Here is a 27,453-nt window from a genome sequence, read left to right as displayed (position 1 = left end):
TTGCTGAGATGGGGTTACAGAATAGGAAAGGCCTGCAAATTCCTTCTTTTTATTTCAGTGAAAGCAACCGCATTGTGATTCATCTATGAAGTCATCAAAAGGCTACAGATTGAAATAGTTCTGGCCATTCTGAAAGTAAAATAATGCAATTCCCAGCTCCTTCCCTTACCGTGGCTTGGGAATATTAGGAGGTTCTAACTTCAGTCATTATAATATAAACCAGTCTTTTTGTGGGAAAAAATAATTCACGGCTGGCTGAACACTGGAGCACAGGTAAGACACAGCTAAGCATGAACATTATTCCGTTACACTTTGGCCATGTGATACTGCACGTGGGTAGACAGGGCCCAGAAATGGCAGCATCAGCAGGCTTCAGGAGACAAGATGAATCAAACTGGCTTAGTAGCCCAGGCCAGAGCATCGTCAGCAAGTTATGATGTTGTCCACTCCATTCCTCTCCCATTCCTATGACCACATCTATTCAAACATGGCAGGTTTCAAGTGAGATCAGTAGCTACTCTGCCATAATTAGCATATATATATATATATATATATATATATATATATATGCATACCTCATTTTATTGAACTTCACAATTACCGTGTTTTTGTTTGTTTGTTTTACAAATTGAAGATTTGTGCCAACCTTGCATCTGACTAGTCTTTGGACAGTATTTTTCCTCCCCACAGCATTTGCTTACCTTGTGTCTCTGTCACATTTTGGTGATTTTCCAATGTTTCTGACTTTCCCATTATTATTATATTTGTTCTGGTGATCCGCGATCAGTGATCTTTAATGCTACGATTATAATTGTTTTGGGGTGCCATGAACTAGGCCGGTACAAGATAGCAGACTCTATCTGTAATGCTGTGTGTGTTCCAACTGCTCCACCAACTGGCCGTTCCCCCATTTCTCTCCTTCTGCTCCACCTCCCTACTCCCTGAGACACAACCATATTGAAATTAGATCAGCTAATAACCCTACAATGGTCTCTAAGCATTCAAGTGAAAGGAAAAGTCACACGTCTCTCCCTTTAAGTCAAAAACTACAAATGATTGTGCTCAGTGAGGAAGGCATGTCGAAAGCTGAGATTGGCTGAAAGCTAGGCCCTTGCACCAAACAGCCAAGCTGTGAGTAGAAAGGAAAAGTTCTTAAAGGAAATTACATAGTGGAGACACAAATGATGAGAAAACAAAACAGCCTTATCGCTGAGATGGAGAGAGGCTGAGTGGTCTGGACAGAAGATCCAACCAGCCACAACATTCTTTTTAAGTCAAAGCCTGATTCAGAGCAAGGCTTTAACTCCCTTCAATTCTGTGAAGGCTGAGAGAGGGGAGGAAGCTGCAGAAGAAAAGGTGGCAACTGACAGAAATTGGTGCAGGAGGTTGAAGGGAAGAAGCCATCTCCGTAACAGACAAGTGCAAGGAGAAGCAGCAGGTGCTGATTGCAGAAGCTTCAGCAAGTGATCCAGAAGGTCTAGCTCACATAATTCATGAAGGTGGTCACACTAAACAGATTTTCAGTATAGACGAAACAGCCTTATATTGGAAGGAGATGCTATCTACAGCTTTCATAGGTAGAAAGAAGTCAAAGCCTGGCTTCAAAGCTTCAAAGGACAGGCTGCCTCTCTTACTAGGAGCTAGTGCAGCTGGGGACTTTCAGTTGAAGCCACTGCACACTGACCATTCTGAAAATCATGGGGCGCTTCAGAATCATGCTAAGTCAACTCTGCCTATATTCTATAAATGCAACCGTAAAGCCTGAATGACAGCATGTCTCTTTACAACATGATTTACTGAATATTTTAAGCCTGCTGTTGACACCTACTGCTCAGAAAAAAGGTTCCTTTCAAAATATTACCACTCATTGACAATGCACCTGTTCATCTAAGTGCTTTGATGGAGAGGTACAATGAGATTAATCTTGTTTTTATGCCCGCTAATACAATATCCATTCTATAGCCCATGTATCAAGGATTAATTTTGACTGTCAGCACTTTTAAAGAAATACATTTCATAAGACTATAGCTGTCATTGACAGGGATACCTCTGATGGATCTGAGGGAAGTAAACTGAAAATCTAGAAAGGATTCACCATTCTAGATGCCATTAAAACTTTTGTGATTTTTGGAAAGTTCAAAATACAAACATGGACAGTTTAGAAGAAGTTGATTCTTTTTTTTTTTTTAGGATTTATTTATTTATTTATTTGAAAGAGAGAGAGAGAGAGAGAGAGAATATCAGAAGAGGGCTAGAGGGAGAGAATCTTCAAGCAGACTCCCCCTGAGCACAGAGCCCAATGTGGGACTCAAACTCATGACCCTGAGATCATGACCTGAGCCAAAATCAAGAGTCAGATGCTTAACCAACTGAGCCACCCAGGTGCCCCATGGAAGAAGTTGACTAACCTTCATGGATGACTTTGAGGGGCTCAAGACTTCTGTGGAGGAAGTTACTACAGATATGCTGAAAATAGCTAGAGAGAGTTAGAGGTGGAAGCCTGAAGATGTGACCGAATTGTTGCGATCTCATGATAAAACCTGAAAGGATGAGAAACTGCTTCTTGTAGATGAGAAAGCAGTTTCTTGAGACAGAAGCTACTCTTGGTGAAGATGCTGTGAAGATTGTAGAAATGAGAGTCAACTATTTAGAATATTACATACACTTAGTTGATAAAGCAGTGGCAGGGTTTGTTTGAGAAGATTGACTTTCATTTCGAAAGTTCTACTATAGATGAAATGCTCTCAAATAGCATCACATGTTGCAGAGAAATTGTACATGAAAGAAAGAGTCAATTGATTTGGCAAACTTCATTGTTGTTTTATCTTAGGAAATGGCCAGAGCCCTGCCAGCTTTCAGCAACCACCACCCTGGCCAGTTGTCTGCAATCGACAAAGCAAAACACTCCACCAGCAAAAAGAATATGACTCACTGAAAACTTAGATGATTGATAGAATTTTTTTTAGCAATAAAGCGTTTTTAAATTAAGGTATGTCCACTGTTTTTAGACTTAATGCTATTATATAATTAATAGATAGTTTAAACATAACTTAATGTATAGTTTAAATGTAACTTTTTTATGTACTAGGAAACCAAAAAAATTCATTTGACTCATTTTATCACAATATCTGCTTTATTGTGGTGGTCTGGAATTAAACTTCCAGTGTTTCTGAGGTATTTCTGTATTCATGTGGCTAATTCTTCTGTAAATTGAGGTCCATGCTATTCCAGACGTGATGGTATAGAAACAGAGATGGACTCAGAGCATCCAGAGCTAGTGACTTCAACCAGTGTATACTGGAGCAGCATCTCCATGACAGGTGCTAGGAATACAAACAGTAACCGCCTTCCCCAAAGACATAGTCTCCTAGTTTGCAGTTTACTGTAATGAAACATGTAATCCGTGAAAGAATGTAAAACTACAAGCATGGTAAATTATACAAAGCAAAGAAATATGGACAGGAGGTCAGGAGGATTAGATGAGGTTTCTTTGGGGATGTGATGATACAACCAAGATGTCAAGATGAATAAGAACTAATGAGGCAAAGAGGAGAGAAAAAGCAGAAGGACCAGTGTGTGCAAAGGTCCTGCAGTGAGGAGGAGGAAAAGAAAATGTTAATGAAATGAAATAATAAGCAATGACTTGACAGTAAGAAAACAAGAGGAAAGGTGAAAAGATTTAAAGCTGTTGGGGTATGATTTTGTGGACTCAGTGAAGGCGTAAGTTTGTCTTTATTACAAAAGTTTAAGAAAGACATCAAGATGCTCTAGGCAGATAATGTTAGGATTTCCTAGTCTTTGAAAAGATTCTTGATGAGCAGAGAGTGGAGAGACAGGGATCAGAGAGATGAGAAGACGGCACTTTGAAAGCTATTGCCATAGTCCAGGTAGAGATAACAGGGGTATTGATGGGCTGTGAGGAATACCTGCATCAGAGGATATGGGAGGTATGATCTTCAAGGCCTAGTAATGGATTGGCTATTAGAGGTGAGGGTGACAGAAGTCTTCTGGATCATTCCTTGGAGTCTAGCTTCAACAACACACTGACTCCTGGTTATATTTATTAATAACAGAATGCCAGAAGGTGACCAACTGGGGGAGAAACACTGAGTTTAGGTCTTGTGTGAGATATACAAGCAGAGATGGTGGGAAGGTGGGTGGATATGTCAATTGACAATCCATTGGGGCATCTGTCATGAAAATACATATTTGAGTGAACTTGGTATCTAATGTGTGAATTTGAGGAGATTTCCGAGGATAGAAAACTAATAAAAAGGATGGATAGGGTAAGTGAAACCTGAAGAACTTAAACATCTATTTGTTAAGTTAAAAAATAAAAGAGAGACTCTGCATAGACAAGTGAGAAAAATTATTGGAGGGCATTGAGTAAAATCATGGGAACATGGTGCCACGGAGATCAAAGGAAGATTAGGACTAATGAAGAAAACAAATGGTTAATGTACCAAACAGCTTAGGTAACAATAAACAATAACAGCTAACATCTGCTGCCTTTCAGATGTGTCAGACATTTTCTCCAGGTTTTGCAGATATTAACTCCTTGAGGCCTTACACCTGTACTATGATGTAGATACTATTATTATCCCCATTTTATGGAGAAAGAAAGTGAAACACAGAGAGGTGAAGTCTCTTGCTTGAGATCACACAACTAGTAAATAGTCGAAGTTAGTGGTCACACCAGGGTTCCCTACTTTGTTTGCCATTATGCCGTTGTGCTTTTCCACACATTGACGATAGAGAAAAGGTGTCTTTGACTTGTGATGTGAAGGTCAATCATGACCTTACTGCAAACTGTTTGACTGGAATGATAGGTCAAGGCCAAGAGCCACACCACAGTGGATTGTAGAGTCAGGTCAGGAAGAGGTGAAGAAATGGGTGTTGCATTTAGATACAGCTAGACAAGCAGCTATTGAGAAGCATGGCTCTGAGAAATATACTTTGAATCAGTCTCCAGATAGAAGCATGCCAGTGGGACTCTTATGAGGCCGGTCAATGTTGGAAGACTCCAAAGACTAGGAGTCATCTCTATCTGGGTATGAAGCAGGTGTTCTGAAATGTACAGCCTCTTAGTTCTATTTTACAATGAGACAGAAATCCCTGGGTTACTCTGATATTACATTTCTGAAGTTAAAAATTATTTTTTTGCAGGGTGCCTGGGTAGTGCAGTAGGTTCAGCATCTAACCCTTTGTTTCCGCTCAGGTTGTGATCTCAGGGTTGTGGAATAGAACCTCCCGATGGGCTCCATGCTCTGAGGAATCTGCTCATGGATTCCCTTCTGCTTATGGTCTCTTTCTCTCAAATAAATAAATAAATCTTAAAAAAACCACCTATTTTATTCATCTTATTATTAATCTTATTCCCAAACTCCCGCACTTATTATGCTTTATATGTAGCAGAGAGAAATGGGGGCCTGGGGATAGTCACCCTGGAGTCAGGGAACGCTCCCTTGTTCTCTACTGACTGTGACTTTAGACAAACCCAAGTCTCTTGGTTCTTCAGCTGTAAAAGAGGAAAAAACAGCCCCCCTCTCAGTACTGTCAGTAAGGTTAAGAATAAAAATACTTTGTGAATGACACAATTCTATACAAATGTTAGGAGCTACTATGACAAACTGTTATTGAAAAGGGGGAGGAAGGAGAGAAGCAGAGAGTGACCCCAGCTTGAGAGTTTCGCCATACTAGAGGGCATCTAAGTCTACTAATGACTGTGGGCACATGGTAGATGGCAATAAATAGTTGTTGGTGAATTAATTGATTTTTCCACTTGAGAAGGGCTAGAAACAACAGCATGCATCCACTGGGGTCAGAGAAAGATCACCCTGACCCTTGCCTTTACACCATTCACGTGGGCACCATGGCAAATAGGCGGGGGGTGAGGGAATGTCAGGCTAGCGGTGGTGATAGAACAGGCACTTAACGTAAATATTTGTTGATTGATTGATTGAACCGGGCATATCATCAACATTGCAGCACAAAATGTTTCGACAAGTGATCTTATGAGACTTTATAGGAATAAGCTTGCCAGCATTACGGCAGGCAGACATTTCCTGAGCAGTCACACTGCAGCGCCCCCGATGAATTGCCCACCAGTGCCAATTAAATGTAGTTGTAGTTAAACCTTCAGGGTGGTGGAAAATGATCTTTAGGACAGCTTGGGATTCACTGGGGAGTAGCCAGTTCTACAATGCCGTAGTTTCACACGTAATTTGAGCAAAAGGTGAAGGAACATGAGAAAAGTTGATTGATGTCTTCAAGGACTAGAGATGCTTCATGGAGGGCAAGTGTGAGGCTTAAGTTTTTAGAAACAATGAGACTCACAGCTCTTTCAGACATTACGCAAGGTCCTCTGAAGTTTTTCCTCAAGCGTACATAATTTGTTAATGTATTTTTTTAAAGCATTAACTTTTCAAATGAACAAAACAAGTAAGAACAACAAGAACAATGACCAACACAGCAAATGAACCGAAGGGAAGAAGATGGCAATTAAGAAAGGGTCTGTGTCTGTGTTTGGGTCTGCAGGACCTGATCGTGTTAATGCATAACTATTGAGAATACTCCCCATCAAATCTTTAGAGGAGTCAGTCCACACACTTATCAGTCCACACACTTTTGCGTCCTAGAACAGGACCAGCTTTCCCTGACCGTGTCCCAGATGTTTCCAAGTGTAAAACCACAGGGATGTCTGGCAGGATCAGGAGCTAGAATAGGTCAAGGTAAACCATGAGGCTTCTGTGGAGCTGCTGGTAGAGGGACCATGAAGGAGGGATGTTTCTTTTTCCCCTTTCCCTTAGATGCACACATGCTGTGTTGGCAGGGGTCCTTGAGATAGTTGCTTTTTGGAGCCTAGTGTCTCACTTTGTGTAAATTCCACTTTGCAATGGGACTTTTTCTCTTAGGACATAAATTGTCCACTAAATTAATTTAAGTCTAGAGACCTGAAATTAAAAGTTAGATATAACAACATTACACCAGTTGAATGTAAGACTAAATGTCATTTGAAATATAACTGTGATTAGTTTTAGAAATAAAATTTTAAAAGCCTAGTATGTTACGGATACGTGGGCAGACAAGCCCCTAAACGTCTTTGCCAAAAATCTATCACTATACCTGGGAGGGGGGTGGGGCATGAAGACAACATCCATATCTCTTCTTGTAGGTAACTGATGCTTACCTGGAACTTTTATGTGCTGGAAGCCACTGGTGGAATTGCTGCTTCATCCTAACTGGAGCTGTTAAATACAGCTCCTTGGGATGCACAGGCTTTCAGAAAAACAACTCCATCCTTCTCTTCTAACAACACCACCCTTTGCTTTGCTCAGTCCTGAGATTTTTGTCTTAGGCTACAGTCTCCCTTTTGCCCCCAGCTAGCTTAGCAGTGTTAAATTTGACTCACTCTTGATTAACTACTACTTGGTGATTCCACATTCTCTGTATAAATGTGCCCTTCTTTACATGAAAGGGAAAACCACCTCTACATCCATTTTTAAAACCAGGTAACTAGATGATCGATCACATGCATAACCAACTCTTAATGTCAGCTCTGACATAGACTGTGTCATTTCTTTTCCACTTAAAACAAAAACACAAGAAAATGGGGCACCTAGGTGGCTCAGATGGTTAAGCCTCTGCCTTCGGCTCAGGTCATGATCTCTGTGTCCTAGGATGGAGCTTCCTGCTCAGTGGGGAGTCTGCTTCTCCTTCTCCCTCTGCCTCTCTCCCTGCCCATGCTCTTTCTCCCAAAGGATTAAGTAAAATTTTTTAAAATTAAAAAAAATCCAAAAAACAAAAAATCACCAGAATGAAAAATGAAATGATAAGAAAACGGAAAGAATGATGTTATAATCCAGATGGCACTGAGTTTGCTTTAGTTAACAAACAAGCAAAAACACTAGTAAGCACTGGTATTTTATTATCACTAGTCACTGGGGACACACTTCGCAATCTATTGCCACCATAGCTGAGTCCAGTTTCCTAGGACAGGTGCTCAAGAGGGAGGTTTGAATTAGAATGAAAAGTCAGACCAGCTGATAGGCTAGTGTCTCTGTGCTCACCACCTCCTTGTGTCTCTCACCTAGTAAACCTCAAGGAGCCAGACTGAGGGGCAAAAGCAAGAACTCTATCTATGTGGGCTGTGCAAGAAGGAAGAATCAGTCAAGGGAGGGAAACAAGAATTCAGGCAGACTGACATTTCCATGTCAGTAGCCTGGCATCATTAATTTTAGTTCATTACTCTTAAAGTGTTATTAAATTATTTTTCTAAAGAAAAATGTGCTCTAGTGAATAACTTTAATCTATTCACCCTAATTATAATTGTACCAAGAACTCTGAATTGCCACTAAATGCTTTTGTAGTACTTTTACTCTCATTCCAAACTATGCATATATACAAATATTAAATGAGTATTTAATAGCACATTCTAAACTGTACCCAAATTCTACAGATGCAATAGTGAACAGAGTGGTTTCTGTCATCACCGAGCTGACATTTTTTAATGAGGAAATAGATGATGTAAAAAGCAATTATAACAAAGTTTTGTAAGTGTAATAGAGGGTAAATTCCAGGTGCTAAAGGGGCAAATAGCAGAAGGCACCTAATCCCATCAGCAAGAGAGGGTCCCATGACTCCCGGGAAGACATTATAAAGGGTCAGAGGGTAAGGAAGAGAGTTTCAATCAAATAGGATGCCATATGCAAAGCTTCAAGACACAGGAGAGATGATGCATGCAAGGAACCAAAAGAGATGATGTGTGCCTGGAGTCAAAAATTCAGCATGGGGAGTGGCAAGATTAAGTAAAAATCCAAGATGTAAGACTTCTAAGCCATGCTAGGAATTTGGATTTTTTTTTAAATTTTTTTATTTATTTATGATAGTCACAGAGAGAGAGAGAGGCAGAGACATAGGCAGAGGGAGAAGCAGGCTCCATGCACCGGCAGCCTGATGTGGGATTCGATCCCGGATCTCCAGGATCACGCCCTGGGCCAAAGGCAGGCGCCAAACCGCTGCGCCACCCAGGGATCCCGGATTTTTTTTTTCTAATGTCGATGGGAAGCAGGTGAAAACTTACACATGTGGTAAGAGTAAATCTATATTTTAGATCACTTGGACTTCACGTGGAGAATGCAGGAATTCCATGCTATCCACATTCTCATGAGTGGAGCTCTCAGGTGTGAGACTCAGATAAATTTTTAGATAAATTTCCACTCTCCAAACTTTTGCTAATCACTGTACCAGACAGAGTCAGATAACCGAGTGTCATTCCTATCTAAGCTCTTGCTGTCTAGACTGAAGAATCAAATCTATTCAGAAAATAAAGAATATTTGTAAATTTAAATCGGATGATAATGGAGGCTGGAGACATAATAAAGGTAGTAAAAGGGTAGTGACCTGAGGATAGAGATATTTAAAAAGCATCACTAAGCCACGGGATTAGATTTGATATGGGGGGACATCAAGAGGGATAAAGGCAGAATGAAGGATGATAAACAACCATGACTATGGTGATAAATATCACGGTGTTTCTACAGCTATGATAGGAAACAAGAAAGAAGGAGTGGTTTTCACTGAAATGGAGTTTGGGGATCATGAGATGTGGAATATTATAAATTCTGTTTGGAACCTACCGAATCTAAGATGTAAGAAGGAATATGAAGTGGAACTGGCCAGTAAGCAGTTAGATGTTTGAGTCCGAAGCTAAGCAAATGCATCTGAAGACACAGAATTTTTAGTTATTGGCTTAGAGGGTGGTGGAGACTTCTAGTTGTCTACTAAAATCCATCCTCCCACCCCCTGTTTTCTCTGATGTTATGCACAACTAGAATCCATGTTTTCACCAGGGAGCTGTGTGGTCATTTGACTACTTTCTTACCAGTGGAATGTGAACAGATGCAATGTATGCAACTTCAGGCCATTTGTTTAAAGAATAGTCTCTGTCCCTGACCTTTCTGAAGACCTGAAGCTTACAAACACCTAGCTTCAAATAGCAGACAATGGCTATACAGATGGGGTAGGGATGCAAAGGAGCAGAATAAGAGAAGCTGGGTCTCTAAGTGATCACGCAGAGCAAAGCTGCTGCCATCCTGGACCTTGTCCATCTTGACTCTTAGGAGAGAGAGATAAATCTAATTTTTTAGGCCACTCTTTTTTCCCCCCAGTAGCTTAGCCTTTACCTTAAAAGATAGAGATGGGAATCCTGTGAGAGTATAGATATACAAGGGAAAATTGTAGAGTAAGAAAAGAAACACTCTATGATAGAACCTTACAGAACACCAACATTGAAAAAGTAGATAGACTTCAATCCTGAAAAGGAGGGTGATCAAGTGTAACATAATACAGGAGGACATCAATGGGGTGTATCTCTTCATAAAAGCTTGAGAAAGAATGTTTCAAAAAGGAGAGTGGTCACTAGTGTCAAGTGACACCAACAGGTCAACAAAATAAAACCATGCAGTAGAATTTGGGGATTTACTGTCAAGGAGGCCACTGATGACCTCAGTGAGAACAGATTCAGAGGAGTAGTAGTATGAATAGATGGCAGAGAGATGAGGGAATGGAGATTATAAATGCTGGCAGGATTTTAAAGAAATCTGGTGTGTCAAGGAGGAGAGGGATGGAGCCATAATTAGAGATGGAAGTGGGATCAGCAACTAATTGCTAATATTTTCTGAGTTCTTAGGAGGGGTCAGGTAGTATGCTAATCTTTACACATACTTTCCCATTCAATTTTCACAACAACCCTGTTAAACTAATCTATTTACTGAACACCAAGCCTGCAAAATGTCAAATAACTGCCTGAGACCCCATTAAGTTTTGGAGCACCCTTCATCGCCCTGTGCTACAACTGCTGGTCAAGTGGCTCTGAGATCTTACATGTTTTTTTGTTTGTTTGTTTGTTTGTTTTGTGTGTGTGTGTGTGTGTGTGTGTGTGCATGACATTTGGAATCTTCCTGCTTTAAGTGTTCTTGCTGACTGCAAGCTGAATTTTAAAGTTAAGCCCAACAAAATGGTTAAAACCAAGGCAAATCAAATCATTTGCTCCACCCCAGTGAAAGCCAGAACATTTCTACTTGCTTCAGTCTCTGACCTGGCTGATTAAAGAATATGCTCTCAGACATCCTGCATTGATAATGATCACCATGATTTTTTAGTCACAACATGAATTTAGAGTTGGTTAAGGGGTTTATTTGAAAGTGCTCACCCTGGATGCCAACATTAGTAAGCTTGCTTGTTTGTTTAAAATTAAAAATAAATAAATAAATAAATAAATAAATAAATAAATAAATAAATAAAATAAAATAAAATAAGTACCAAGGGATCTAAAAAAAAAAAAAAGAGCTAGGAAAACATACAAAAAGGGATTTCTTGGAAGTGGTGAGGGCCCCCTTGCTGTTGGGGAGATCATGAATTTATTATGGAATTTGCAGTTATGTGATTTCTTCCAACTTCTGGTCAGCCCCCGAGGTGGATATGCTGGGAAGGGCGGTGGTTGGAGTTTTCTAGGCTTGGGCTTCTGCCAGTAGATGATGGAACAACAATGAGCAAAGAATTTAGGATGTTAAAAACAGAGGAGTTGAAATGATGGGTCATGGGATTTAAGCTGTGTAGGAAAGGATATGGGAAAGCGGATCAAGAGAGGGTTAAGGGCTTTGAATGTAAGCTTCATGACAGGAGACATCTTTGACTTCTCACTTTACTCCAGGAAATCTAATGTCTAGAACAATATAAGGTACCAAGAGGGCTCTCATCACTATTTCTAATGAGACTAAAGATGAAAGTATCAGAAATAATTAAGCAACAGTCAGAAAATAAGAGTTCTGGGTCAAATAATTAAATATGGTCCAAATTTTCAATTTAGGAGATAGAGTAGCTTCAGGTAAAGATTAAGGCTCCAGCTTTACAATGTGGTGATGGGCACCTGAGGGCACTGCACAGGAAAGGAAGTCACTGGAGGTGAGGCCAACATGCAGAGAGCTCAGGGTTTCTTTGGGTTGAACACATGTCTTTCCAGGCACTCAGAATGATAACAGAACCCTTGCAAAGGAAGAGAATTGCAAGCCCGGGTGCCAAGGCAATCAGTAAGCGAGAGGGAATGATTAGAAGGTCTGCAGGCAACACACTGTGAAAAACAGAGTGGTATACAAGTCAAAGATGAAAATTCCAGCTAGCTTCACTTAATAATAATAATGGTTAATGTGTTCCATTCACCTGGCAAGTGGCTGACAATGGATACTTTATAGTTCGATTTACCTGTTTTCATGGTCTAAAATGAAATATTGATTGCCCATCTGGAAAATTATTTCATTCTGTGCCATATGACATGAGTCCTGCTTTTTTTTCTCATATGCCAAATTTGGATGAATCGATAAAGGCAAACTTATTTGATGGCGATGATCTATTAATCAATAAAAAAGCCTCAAGCCAGTTTATCAACATGGATATCATCTAGTCTTTGAGGTTTTGATATTTGTCTAATGTGCTCACAAATTTTTATAATTCATTATTCTTTCTAGATAAGAATTTCTGTTTATTCTTTGCACTCTTTGCCACGGCATGCATGATTTCTTTGCAACGGCATACATGTCAAATATCTTGTGTTGGTCATTTTATTTTTTACTCTTGTATGTTGTTTACTTGTTGATGGAGTTTGAAATTAACTTGGCCTAAATTTGACAATGATAATATTCCCTTTTATATGATTAATTCTATTTTAACAATATTATGTAAGATGCTAAATATTTTGCTGCATGTCTTTCAAGTCAAATTTATCTCAGTTTTTAAATAATGTCCAGAAACAAATAAAGATCATAGATTTCTTTGTTTTCCTATCTGGAAGAGAAAATGGAAAATTGAGGCAATCACACCAAGAACTTAGGCTATTTCATTCAAAAGTGTTTTTTTTTTTTTAATCTGTGTTATCTGTATATTTAATTCTCCTTGTTCCTCTCCTTTCACAGAGTGTATGGACAAGAAATTAAAGACAAAGTTTCTAATACTTTGGTTAAAGAATGGGTGGAAATGTTCTAGCGTTTGTGATGTGTAGAATGTTTCGGAGCCAAAAAAGTATTAACAAAATTCTTTACCTTGATTCTCAGGAACAAGAATTTAAGAACGGAATCCAACCAATGGGTAGACCATTTCGGAGAGTGTTTTCATGCTCAACTCTTGATTCCCCTGTCTTTGTGAAGCTGAAAGTCACCAGACACTATTTGAAAGCTTGTTCCACTATTCTCGATATTCTTTTCTTTTCATTATTTCAACTATGCTAGTCAAATGAGTTTCCATGGCCCTGTCCTCAAAAGTTGTACAGGGCATGATGGCTTGTTTTGCTTGGCAAAATTCTCTAGAACGTGATTCATTGTCTGCAGGTGATTCATGGTTAGGAAATTAATTCTGAACTCTGCCAGTGATTGCGGTTGATTAAAGTCCAGAAGTCCCTGCCGTCTATTCACTAGCACTCTTTGTCAACTGGAATATTTCTATAATAAAAAGGGCCGAAAGTAGATGTGCTTGATGCATGGAATTTACATGCGTGTTTGCATCTTTTGAAAGAGCTACTCAAGCCTACACAATTTTAACACTTGGCATGAAAATCATTCTAAAAGTGTCTGACTGAATGAATCACATTTTACAAATAAATATCTGTCAAATGGTGCAATTACTTCAGATCCAGTCATTAAGCAATAAAATAAAGCAGTAAATAGGATACATCTGCTGCAAAGTGCTATAGAAATGCGAGTTTCCTTCTCAAGTTACTTGTCTTTTAATATTTTAGCCTAATTGGTGGAATGATTCACTAGAAACATCAACCATTCAATGTAATCATGGCACCAAAAAAGGAGGGGGGAAGAAAGGCTTTCTAAACCAGTCAATAGGACAAGAAAAAAAAAAAAAACAGTCACTTACTTGAGCACAGAAAGCAAAAAAAGGGGATGGGACCTAAAGCATTCCTGCTATGTGCCATACGGGGAGTGTTGTGAGGCAAAGGACCACACATCCTTTGAGAAGCAATAACAGCATGTGAGGTGCCATCTCGTTACCTTGTGTATCAAAACAGCTGTGTACATGCAAAGAGAGTAAATCTAGGGAGATTGCTATCTTTGTAAGTCAACTGAAGTGCAAGTGTTTGGTTTTTCTTAAATGAAGAAAGTAAATAAATAAGCAGGGGTGATAATTAACTTCATAATTCTCTACCACTCTGGTTTTCAGTGGCACAGTGTTCACATTCAAAGTCAATGCCCAGCAATGCATTAGGTAGTTATAATTATGATCTATTGACATATGGAAGGACATCATAAAATATTAGGCTTTCTTTCTCCAGTCGTTGCCCTTTCTTTGTGAATAATTATAAAAGAGACAAAAAAAAGGAAACCTGTGAAAATTCAGTTTGGTGAAATCTTTAAACTGTTTGTTGGGATTAGATTATGAAGAGTAAGTTTCCGTTGTAACTTCAGAAAAAATAAACAGAAGAAATTAAAACTCACACCTAATGCTATCATTCAGACAACTAATGTCAGGGCCTAAGCATCTTGGGCCTTTCCTACATTTTTCATGGTACATTCCTATGCCTAGACCTAAAGAGAGTGTCTTTATTTCCATTCTCTCCCTTGTACCTATGTCACTACCACAAAAAGAACATGCTCGGGCTAGCCCACTGTACTAAAAGGATGAGAAACATGTGGAGCAGAGCGGTTCCAGCCAATCTACAAGCCTACAGTGGTGCACAAATGCATAAGTGATAATTAATGACTGTTTTGGGTGATTTGTTATGCAGCGATAACTAACAGGTGCAATATGCATATTATAATGTGCATGAGTATATATACACAAACATAAGTGTGTATAAATAACATATATTTAGCCAAATCAAAAGTATAATGTTCTTTAGTTTGTTGTGTTGTTTTTTGCTTTTGTTTTTGTTTTTTTTTCAATAAATATATGTCCACCCTTATCTCAAGTACCTGTGAAGTTCCTGAAAGCAGATACCGCTATATACCAATGATGTGCCGGGATCTGGCCCTACAGTTAAGAACTAAACAAGTATGCAGAGACTAAATGAAAAATTTCAGTATCATCGGGACACCTGGGTGGCTCAGCGTTTGAGTACCTGCCTTTAGCTCAGGGTGTGACCCCGGGGTCCTGGGATCGAGTCCCGCATCGGGCTCCCCTCATGGAGCCTGCTTCTCCCTCTGCCTGTGTCTCTGCTTCTCTCTCTGTGTGTCTCGCATGAATAAATAAATAAAATCTTAAAAAAAAATGTTCAGTATCATCATTTTAATGGCTGCATTTTATTCCATTGTATACAGGCAAATATCATGGTATTTCTAACCGGTACTCTATTTTAATTTTTGTTAAAACTCTTTTATAGACTTACAGTTTAGAGCACATTTGTTCTTTCTTTTCTCAGGAAAAATTCCTAGAAGTAGAATTTGGGGGGCAAATATGTAGAAAGGACAGCTGTTTAAACAAAAACAAAAAAATTTAATCATCTTAGCAATCATAATTTGGCAAAATGTTTTTTTTTTCTTTTTCATCTTACTTGATTCATAATGTGGCCCTTCTAGTAAAGTGAGACAAAAAGCAGTCTCAGATTGTGCATGGTGCAAGGAAAATTTAAAAGTGGGCATCTTTTCCCCTTTAAAAAAAAATAAAAACGTTGTAACCACTTCCTATAATCTATGATTTTCTCTTTTCTGCTTTTGAGGCTTCCTTTCATGTCTGGTCAAAAAAGGTCTATGCAAGTTCTACTGTGTGTGGGGTAGTGGGGTAGCTTCACCCACCAATCTCTTCTTTAAAGGTGCTGCTCCTGGGGACTCCTGGGTGGCTCAGTGGTTGAGCATCTGCCTTTGGCTCAGGGTGGGACCCTGGGATCCTGGGATCGAGTCCTGCATCGGTCTCCCCACAGGGAGCCTGCTTTTCTCCCTCTGCCTGTGTCTCTGCCTCTCTCTCTGTGTCTCTCAGGAATAAATAATTAAAATCTTAAAAAAAAAAAAAAGAGGTTAAAAATTCCAAGGGTAGAACTTGTCACAGGCAGGAGAGTGGCCACCTTACGTGCTCATTGTCTAGCTTGAGAAGACCTTTCAGTTTGGACAGGTTTTAGAGCAAAACCCAGAAGGTTGATGAGAGGGACAGAGAACTTACTAGCAGCCGGAAGAGAGGGTCGGGGCACCCTCTCTATTGTGGAGAAACTTACACCCACATCATTGTACTGAACATAGCCTTTCAAATGGGCCCTAATTATGTCTGAACCTCTTCCTTCCTCATCTCTAGGGATCATTCTACAATGCAGACTTCACAGTGAACAAAGGCACTTGCTCTCGCACTTTCTGTGTAGTACCTATTCAGAGTATAAAAGGCTTGTCAATCCATGGTAATGTTATTCCTATATTTTGCTAAGCACTATATTTATTATAAAACATAAATGATGGTAGGCTGACATTTGTTTTTAGCACAGACACTAGATTTTTAACTAGTAAAATCGGCTGACGATTTGTTTCAATTGATGTGTATTTCTGTGGCTTAAAAAACTGTTGTTGGTTGTTTTCTAAATGACACTAATTTCTATTTTAATGCTGATATTATTTTCAGTTCAGGGCTGTAGCTGAGGAAATATAATCAGAAGAATTTAATTCTATCTTGAAATAGGTATGCAGTTTATAAGGTTCAGAAGGGGGGAAAAAAAGAAGGGGTAGGTTTCTTTTAGTTTCAAATAACTGTAATTTTGGTTCATTCCTGATATGAGATTTGTCTTGGGCTAACTTGAATGTAACCCCTTTTAACAGGGTTGAAACATTTTCTCCCGATCAGAATTTGGTTCTGCACTAACAATAGAAGCTGAAAGGATTTCTAACTATGCCCTACCCCCAACACACACCTACAAAGAAGGCCATGCCTTGTCACTCTTGTATGAAGTTGTGTTCCTTGTCGCCTAATTCAAACCAAAATTTCAGTTGGAAGTACTGTACTCCAGTAAAGATTTTCCCATTTATCCACAAACTTCAATTTAATAATAATAAAAAAAAGCCACCGGATTTTGAACAAATTAGAAGGGGAAAATGAAAAATAATACTCTCTATTTATGTTGGAAAGATTGGAGACATGATTCAGAGCCTACCCTCATCCCCTCCCCCACAAAAAGACCAGGTTTCTATATACATTCAAAATTATATGAATAATTGAGCAATTATTCGGATATTTGGCTGATATATTCAGACATATTACATAAAAGTGTTTTGGTACTTTTGGGTTTGAATCATTGAGGTCATTGAACACCAATTCACTATTTCATTTTGCCTCTGTGAGTGTAGTAGTACCTTAATTGTAGTCTAATTTACAGGGTTTCTGTTCTTCCATGGACACTTTAAGAATACTAGATTTCAAATCAAGAGACCTGGGCTTGATCTCTTTCAGCCATATTAGCCTGGTGAACTTGGACAAGCACTTTCCCTCCTTGGGTCTGTTTCTTGATCTAGAACAAGACTATACTGCATACCCTACATATTTCATGAAGTTGAGAAAAGGCTAAATAACATCCTAGGAAGAACCATCATTTCTTGGTTATATGTGATTTCATTTCATTTTCACAGTAATCACAATGGGTAGAAGAATTAATTGATGTTTAGAGAAATTAGAAACTTTGCAAAGTCATATAGCCAGGACTGCACAAAGCCCAGACTCAAACCCCAGACTTGGATTCTAATGCACTTGTTATATGGTCTCTCTAATGAGACAAACTCCTGCACATACACGAAGGATTATTTTTTGTATGATTCTGGTAAGTGCAGTGAACCAAGCAACCTACAATGGGTTGGGAAAACTTCTATACTGGTGGGTTTTTAAAATTTATATATTTTTCACCTTTCTTCAGCAATGATTCTAGGACACTTGAACAAATGGCTCTTAATGGTGTCGCTGTTGGGGCCGTAGCCATATGTTCATGAAGGACATGTGAAACCTGTTAGCTTTGGCACCATCATCAATAATAACTTTGCCATTTCCTCGGCTTGGGAATCAATCCCTGGGGTTGGATTTGCTAAACCAGCATGAGGTCCCTTATCTAATCAGAGCTAGACCTAGCCATATTTCAGTGCATTTGACAAGGAATGATGTAATGGTCTTAGTTGAAAATGAGATATGCATTTGACATTTGAATGTCACACAGTAATATGATTGTCAACTGAATTGCCAATAATAGGTTTAGTAAAAGCATGCTTTAAAATAGGGTAATGGTTTTACTCTAGAGCTTTTTTCTCCTGGTCACCGTTACGTACCCACACACATGTATATATGTGTTGACACACTTATATACTCACTTATCTATGGAATAATAATGATATGCCTGTGAAAACAACCAGGTTGTGTCTGTTTTAAATGTGGAGAAGTTACTATTTTTCCACATACAAGATTTTCCCACATACTGATGAAAAAATAAGAAATCTTCCTGTTTGGATTCCAGTGGTGAGAATTTCCCCATATGTTCACCATCTCTTTACCCTTTAGATATTCCGAAGGCAACAAAATAGTACATTCCATCCTCTGTAAATTTCCACCAAGCTTTCTCATCACAGATAAGGATTTTAGGTTAGTTAACCAGAATCCTGTACAAAATGTAGGCACAATGAGCTAAAGATTATTTGCATAGCTCAAAAAGAAGAAATATTTGCAACTAACACAGAGAATATTTGACCTTCTAGAAATAATAGATAAGGTATAATATATAGCACAATTCCATGAAATATAGAAATGCTACATATAGGCTAATTTTACATTAAACTATTGCTAGGAAAACTGCAAACAGAGGTCAATCTTTGACAGATCTAAAAATACAACCATGTGGATCAAATTTTCCAGTCACAGCTTCATCTCTGCAGATTTTCTTTCATTTGTAAAAATCTTGCTGTTTCTGCAGAGGAACTGATTAGACTGTCCACTTTAGTGCTGAGCAATGTATTTCTGAAAATGAGCTTCAGCCTGCAACAATGCAGTCTATTTGCTGTGTGTTTTTTAATCTATCCAAGACCAGCTTTTTAGGCCTTACATTTCAGATTTGACAATTTGCCTTCGGCATAAACTTTCAGTGGCAGCAACTTGAATTTTCACATAAATAGTATTCCAGTTAAGAACTGTATCTATATAGCCATGTCATTGGAACACACACTTTTAAGCCTCTTCTAATGATTAACATACATTTCCATGCATTGCTCTCACTGAATTTTGGCTTGTGCCTCAGTAAAAGTGAATAATATTACCCACTTTCACCTCAACTCGTACAGTAATGCTTTAAAACAACTGAGCTAGAAGAAGATGAAACAGATCTTGGAATATTTTACAAAAATCCCTTAGAGAAACTCGTTTTATCAAAAATGCAGTTTTCTATTAGGACCTCAATCACACACGAAAAAAGCTTGGAAAAAGGCTTTGATTAAAATATATGTTTTGTCGCCTATCATTAAACAATGAAATGTCTGAAATAAGTATATTTTCTAGATCATTGAAGCTTATTCCATTAATTGCCTAATTTTTCTGTTAATAATTTGTGCATGTTTTGGTAGAATTTTCCTCAAAAACTTCTAATTCAATGGAGGCCAAATGCATTAGATGCTTATTGTGATGTCTCCCTGGCTTATAATTTCCAAGTCTGGGCGTGGTCCTAATATACAGGTTGGTCATTCAGAGACCATTTTGATTCTATGTGAACTCTTTCTCAAGGATGCAACTGATTGGCTCACTGTTCAACACTTGAGCTAAACTAAGTAATTGGGGTCCTTATTCATGATTTTCACATAGGACTAAGACAAGACAGTCCATGGAATTTAGAGTGATGGTAGTAGTTACAGAAAGTAAAGCCAAGGTACTGCTGGCAGCCAGGTCATGCACAGCGTAGAGAAAGCCAGTCTTCAGTAGGAGAAGATGACTCTGAGGAAAGCCACAGTAAATAGAAGATGGAAAGAAAGATTCCTGGGCAAGACCAGTCATTTTGTCCACTTGCCTCTGAGGCTCAGCTCTACCTCTGTCCTTCATGAGGCTGGAAAAGTAGCCTTTGGATAAACTTCTTTTATTGTCTAAGCTAGTTCCATTTGAATTTCTGTCATTTGAAACCAAACCATCCTGATACCATTATCACATATCTGTATTGTCCGCAGTTGATTCCGGCAAACTTCTGAACTCCATCACAGAATACATCAAAGGGTTTTTATGTGAACCTCAATCAATGTAATTTTCTGAAGCAACAGGAGCAGTTTACATGAAATTTTTCCTGAAAAATGGTAATGGCATTGATCTTAGACATAGCATATTGAACACACCTCCATATTTTTTCTTTCCTTTTTTTTAATTTTAATTTTTTATTTTTTATTTTTCCTTCCTTTTTTAAAAAAAAAACATTTACTTATTTATTTGGGAGAGGGGCAGAGGGAAGAGGGCAGAGGATTTCAAGCAGACTCCCCAGTGAGCTCGGAGCCCCACTCAGGGCTTCATCCCATGACCTTGAGATCAATCTGAGCCGAAATCAAGAGTTGGATGCTTAACTGCCTGAGCCACCCAGGTGCCCCTACACCTCCATATTTTCTTGATGTTGTGGAGCTTGCATACTCAAATGAACTTCGGTTGCTGTACTCTTCTAATTCAGTGACATATTCGAGAGCTTTTTGAAATAGGAGCCATTGTTTGTAGGCACACTAAACGGCCCCAGACAGCTGTGCTTTGTAAGGTATTCAATCTGATTTATAGAAAGTCTCTGTCATTCCTTCTCTGACTTATTGTTGGCTCTCATTTCCTGCTGTTAGAGAGAGGTGGTTTGAGAAACAACACAGCCATTGGAAGAGGGATCTAGGTTGGACAGAATGTGTACTCTTGCTTTCTAGCTGTTTGACCTTGGGTGGTTTCTTTCAATGTCTGACCTTATCTCTTTTCTTACAAAAGGAGAGATTGGCTTAATAGTAACTTTTTTCCTAAAGAATAAATCAGATAATATATGTAAAACAATATCAAGAATTCTATAAATGTTAGGTCATTTCTGGCAACCGCTTCCCCCCACTTCTAACCTACTACTTCTAAACTGTTCTGGGCTAGGAAAACAAATCGGAAGATATGGAACCTGAAGGTGTTTGATTGTGATTAAAGGTGACTCAGTTTTTAAAATCACTTTGAAGATTAAAGTTTATCAATTAAGAACCACTAAATTATATTGAGTACTCTCTATAAAGTCCCCATCACATGCTTAGACAAATGCTTCCACAGCAAAGTATACTTATTTGTTCATTCTACCCTTGGACAGCTATGATTATTAGATAGTTTTACTCACATGGAGATCATTGCAGACTAGAATTGGTTCTACCTAACAAGCCACTCAGGTGGAGGTGTCTGTATTTCTTTTTTTTTTTTTTTAAGATTTTATTTATTTATTCATGAGAGACACAGAGAGAGGGAGAGAGAGAAGCAGAGACACAGGCAGAGAGAGAAGCAGGCTCCATGCAGGGAGCCCGATGTGGGACTCTATTGGAGACCCCAGTATCAGGCCCTGAGCTGAAGGCGGCGCTAAACCACTGAGCCACCCAGGCTGCCCAGGTGTCTGTATTTCTACATAATGATTATTCAAACATTTGAAGGATACTGTTTTATCCTCAAACCTTTAATGTAGATTAGAAATGTCTACTTCTTTTCCTTTGTCTTTTTTAAAGCATCTTCTCAGTATTACTCAGTTTATCACTTTTGAACTAATGCTCAGAATATGTTTTCTGGGTCATTTGGAATAGAATCATATTTCTCTCAGAGCAAGCCCCAGATTTCACTTTTGATAACTAAGTAGATAGCTCTCACACAGAGAGATATTTGTATTCTGAATGAGATCATTATTAATGAACCTAAGCTACAGCCTGGTGTGCATCCCATGGATCAGTTAGGAAATTTTGTTGACTATCAATCAAAACTTGATCTCTTTTAATTTTTCCACAAATACCTATGTACACACCGATTACAAAATCCCTTATCATACCCCATTTTGAAACTAGTTATTTGTACTTTTATGTGATTTTCCAAAATTACCACATGGTTTTGTCATCTCAGTTATAAGTGCTGTTAGTATGAGCTGGACTTACTTCAGACGTGTAGGATGTGATGTGTTCTTATAATCGTTACTATCATTTTGATCTATGCTAATCTATTCAATTCTCGTTCTATATATTTCAGTCTGCAAAATTTTTTTACTTGCAGAGAACTGCTTTTTCTATGCCATTTACAAAAATTGCTCCAAGTAAAGATCCAATATTTTCTTGATTGTTTTTATTTCAATATCACTGAAAACTAAAAAACTAGATTTGATATCTTTTCTGTGTGTGTTTGTGTGTGTGTATTTGCACTAAGGGTCGAGTCATTTAGGACTTTAACCTGAATGACCAGTGTGAGTTTTTAAGCCAACTATAAAAGTTTAGAGGGAACACTCTCCACAAAAGTCCACCCTCAGTTTTGATAATTTGCTGGAAGGATCTCAGGACTCACTGAAAGTGATTATATTTCTAATAATGATTTATTACAGGGAGAGGATATATATTTAAAATCAACCAAGGGAAGGAGGGCATAGGATGCCAAACATGGAGCTTCCATTGTCTTCTTACTGTGGACTCAGAGATGCATTACTTTCCTAGCATTAATGTTTGGCAATATACATGAATTGATGACATATGGAATATTTCTAGCCAGGGAATCTCACTAGACATCTGCCAGGATCTTGATCTTGGACTTTCCATACTCCAGAACTGTGAGGAATAAATGTTTGTTGTTTAAGTTATCCAGTATATGGCGTTCTGTTATAGTAGCCCAAGCCGACTAATATATTCGTTTTTCCCTATAGAATATGATATATAATAGGTAACCAATAAATATTTTTGGCATAAATAAATTAATGTAGACAGAAAACTTCCTGTTTTTACTAGGATCTTACTATTTTTTACATTGAATTTGCCTTATGTGCCTTTATCATTACTTAGAAATTCAGAGCTCATTTCACATAAAACTAGATTTCCATATTCTCCTGTGAAATCAGAATCCCAGACAGAGTCCTGACTGGCAACAATTGTTGAAACTGATGAGTAGCCATTCCTTTCAGACTGGACAATACCTCTGAGTTCATCATATGATATTTTCTGCTTTCTATTCACTTTGTGGTGGTCATTTCTTCCCGATAAGCACAGGCTAGTGATACCCTTCTATGACAAGCGATTCTGGCCTATTTTCAGGTTTCAGAGATAGCCTCACTGGAGTAATAACCAATCATAATCCATGTAGAATAACAAAATGGGAAAAGGAAATACATTTTTAAAAAGACATAAAATTGTGCTTAAGAATGAACTCAATAATATATTGACAGCATCAACATAAATGTAAAACTTTATTGAGAAACTGGGTTAGGTTGATTTTGTATAGATATATGTCATGCTCCTGAATGCAAATATTATAAGGTAGTGAATCTCCACAACCAAATGTACAAATTTAAAACAATTTCAATACAATGGGTCCTAAAACTCCTATGGAAGAATAAATGAAAAGCAGCAACAAAAAAAGTTATGAAAGAATGAATATCGAAAAGAGCTTTCAAAATTAGATATCACCTTTTTGAAGCTATAATAATGACTCCCTGGCATGATACTAATATAAGGACAGATGAATTGATGGAAGGAAGTAGAAAACTGAGAAAATGATCCAACACACACTCAACACTTTACTTAACTATGTCTGGTCAGTGAATATCATATGATGAAAAGTGAAATTCAAGCCATATTTGAATGAACATAAATGTACTGTTTTGCATATATAAGTCAAATAAGAAGGATGAATAAGTAGACCAAGATTACCAGAGAGAACATGTGCTTCCTATGATAAAAAATCCATTTTACTCAATAGGGAAGAATGATTTAATCAATGGGAAGGAGGAATGGCATAATTTGTTGATTAGTTGGAAAATAAACACTTTTATGTCTACCTCACAATATTTATTTAAAAACTGCAGATGGAATAAAGTGTTAAAATAATACAGGTTAAACTCATAAAATCAGTAAAAATGTGCAGATGAAAATCTGATTTCTTGGTAGAAATGAAAAATAGACAACCAAATTAGAAATGTTAATGAATTCAAAAGCATAAACTTGAAAAACTATTCTCATAAAATAAATAAAAAAACAAAGGTGAACCGTAAAAGTAATTGAAAAATAAAGTAAAAATGAAGAGCAATTGTTCTTATTTATGTGGTACATTATAAGAGGAAAATTGTTAAAAGAAAATACCAAGAAATTCACTAGACAAGTTATAAACAGTATAAGAAAATCTACATCACAATATCAAAGAAATACATATTGAAATATTAATTGAAAAAGACATTTCACATGCAACACTGGCAAAGATAAAAAATGATAATAATCATTATTGGCAAGGGTGGTGGGAAATGAGGACAGTCATAAATTGTTTTTAGAAATGTAAGATAACATAGCTTTTTAGAGGGTAATATGGATGTGATATAACAAAAGCCTTACAAATATTCACACATTTGAGCCAGCAAGTTCACTTGTAGGAATGTATTCTAAGAAAACAATTTGAGATATTAAAAAAGATTTATGCTCATTTTGTTCTTTGCAGCATTGTTTATGCTGCCATAAAAATATTCAGCAATAGAAGTATGGTTAAATAAATTACGGTCAGTGAACAAATTTAATATAACCATGAGAAAGTGAGTTGAACAAGTAGAGTATAACCAAAGTTTCATAAATAAATACATACTGTTGACCCCTGAAAAACACAGAGGTTAGGGGTGCCGACCCCTGTATGGTCCAAAATCCATAGTAACTTTTCACTCCCTAAAAACTTAATCTCTAATAGCTCACTGATGACTGGAAGCCTTATTGATAACATAAACGTTAATTTACACGTTTCACATGTTGTATGTATTATACACTATGCTCTTACACTAAAGTAAGCCAGAGAAAAGCAAAGGGTTTTAAGAAAATCATAAGGAAGAGAAAATACAAGAACCATGGCGAACTATATAATGACATAAAGAAAGATACTATTTCGTGTTATACTCCAATAAATCATGAACTTTGACGATCCCTATCTGGCTACTCCTTAAAATAAACCTTCTTCAATGTCACTAAACACTCTCAGAATCTACTAAAATGCACCAGCCGAGGTTGAGTACATAATATTTCCAACAATGACCATGCATTTTATCAGAGAGAAGATGGATTCTCAATCTGTGGGCTTTTGCCCTGAACACGAGAAAATTTTTACATAAATACCCACTTCTTTTTAAACAGAAGACACATGTTGCGTGCAAACTGAGACCTCCCTCTCACCTTGTAAGAAGGAAAAAGTGGTGGACAGACAGGTGCAGATCAATGATGGAGTATCTTGAGTGCTGTCTGGTGCAACTGCACTTATTACGGGCACTTATTAACACCGCATGTTCACAAGTTTCAGGAAATTAAAGAATGAGTGAGAAATGAGGGGGATTACTACAATGAAAGGGATCCAATGATGCTTTTAAAGTGACCCTTAAGGGAATCCCTGGGTGGCTCAGCGGTTTAGTGCCTGCCTTTGGCCCAGGGTGTGATCCTGGAGTCCTGGGATCGACTCCCACATCAGGGTCCCTGCATGGAGCCTGCTTCTCCCTCTGCCTGTGTCTCTGCCTCTCTCTCCCTGTGTCTTTCATGAATAAATAAATAAAATCTTTAAAAAAAATAAAAGAAGGAAACTTGTTGTAAATCCTGAATTTAAAAAAAGATTTAAAAAATAAAATTAAATTAAAAAGTGACCCTGAAAAATGGCTGCCTATGGAGATAGGGAGTATTTGAACCATGTGCTCAATAGCAAAGCACATGACTCAGCATTTAATTAAAAAAAATAATGTGATTAATCTGAATGTTTTTTGATAACAAGAGGAGAAAGCGAAATCACTTAACTTTTTTAACCCTTATTAGTTGAGTGTTTTCTATGTAAAATGCATCATGGCAGTTTCTGGAGGTCTGGTGAGGAAGATGGAAAGTTCTTTGCCCTCGTGGAGCTTGTAGTCTAGAAGGGGGTATAGGTTGAAAGATTCCAAAAAGATTTCTCTGGGGTAACTGCTTGGACTGAGGTTCTGGGTGCCATGGAAACACAAGACAAGTCAAATGGTGGCCAGAGGAGGTGATGTCTAAGCTGAAGAACTGCAGGATGAGTAAGAAGCAGATAGATTGGGGAGGTTGGGACAGAGGGGCATGGGGATTGAGGACAGGCTGAAATGTCCACCGTTCCCAGAGGTGGACAGAAACGTGCCACACTACTGTAAGAACTGAGGACAATTCTCTGGCGGAGGCCAGAGTTAGGATTGTAGGGTAAGCAGGGCAGGTGATTGCTGGCCTTATACACCCATGTAAAGCGATTAGGACTGTCGGCAGTGTGGGGCTGCTGGAAGGGCAAGTGACAGGTCAGATCTGGAATTAGATTACGGTGGGGGCAGAGGCACAGCTAGGAGGCTGTTGCTGTCCTCTCAGAGGGACACCATGAGGCCTACAGGCCGTGGAGGCAGAGCAGATGCAGAGAACCAGAAAGATTTCAAAGGTAAAAAAAACACCATACCAGGTTAACCTTGGATTGCTGAGGAAATAACACTGACTCAAAGAAAAAAAAAGAAAATCCAGGGTTCTGGCTTTGGCATGCAGAGGTGAGTCAGAAAACAAAACAAAACAAAACAAAAGCATAATACATGGGGACAGCTATGATGATGTGAGATCGGATGAATTGAATTTGAAGAGCTCATACGATATCCACAGGAAAAAAAAAAAGGCATTATGAAAGACAGTTGAAGACCTCTGAAGACAGAGGTTAAAAAAAAAAAGAGAGAAAATTGAAGGTCTTATAATTTCTTAATAAACAACCTTTTCTTCTTCACTCCTCAGTACATGTGTAATAAACAAGAGAGCCTAAAGAAATGTTCCCTTAATTGGCTTTGTTGGGGCATAATTTACATACAATAAAGTTCACCAAATTCGAGTGTACAATTTGATGACTTTGGCACGTGTACACAGTTGTGTAGCCAGCACCGCAATCCTGACGCAGAACATGTCCATCACTCCCGAAAGTTCCCACACAACCTTTTGTTCTCACATTGCCCCCACCCCAGCCCAAATTACCACTGATCTGCTCTGTGTCACTCAGTTTTTTGTCTTTTATAGAATTCATATAAGTGATATCATACAATATGTATTTGGTTTATTTCAATTTACTTTTGAGATTTGTCCACATTGTCATGGGTATCAGAAGTTTATTCCTTTTTATTCCTGGGTAGTATTCCACGGTATGGATATACCAGAGGATGGGCATTTGGATTGTTTCCAGATTTTTACTATTACACATAAGGTTGCTATGAATTTTTGAGAACAAGCCTTTCTGTAAACATGTTTTCATTGCTTTTGGCTA

The 27,453-nt window shown here is 38.2% G+C and overlaps 2 long non-coding RNA genes across 4 annotated transcripts in view; one reads left to right on the top strand and one right to left on the bottom strand.

Annotated features, from left to right (window-relative positions):
• The window catches only part of LOC144302255 (uncharacterized), a 34,185-nt gene extending 8,108 nt beyond the window's left edge, over positions 1–26,077 (bottom strand). The window contains exons 1-4 of one of the 3 annotated variants that reach the window (XR_013369094.1): positions 25,959–26,077; positions 15,386–15,468; positions 13,095–13,199; positions 3,200–3,382 (exon numbers count right to left, since the gene is read on the bottom strand). This is a non-coding gene — a long non-coding RNA (uncharacterized LOC144302255). Of the gene's footprint in view, positions 1–3,199; positions 3,383–13,094; positions 13,200–15,385; positions 15,469–25,958 lie in introns of those variants that run through there. The other 2 variants (XR_013369093.1, XR_013369095.1) reach the window with 2 other exon arrangements.
• LOC144302256 (uncharacterized) lies at positions 118–13,514 on the top strand. The gene is made up of 3 exons (XR_013369096.1): positions 118–273; positions 2,831–2,989; positions 13,107–13,514. It is a non-coding gene; the product is annotated as an uncharacterized LOC144302256 (long non-coding RNA).
• Positions 26,078–27,453: the final 1,376 nt, after the last annotated feature.

This window comes from Canis aureus, chromosome 31 (assembly GCF_053574225.1).
Source record: "Canis aureus isolate CA01 chromosome 31, VMU_Caureus_v.1.0, whole genome shotgun sequence".
In the NCBI taxonomy this organism is placed as follows: Eukaryota; Metazoa; Chordata; class Mammalia; order Carnivora; family Canidae; genus Canis; species Canis aureus.
The sequence above is the reverse complement of the archived record's forward strand: the minus strand, read 5'-3'. Positions and strand labels throughout refer to the sequence as shown.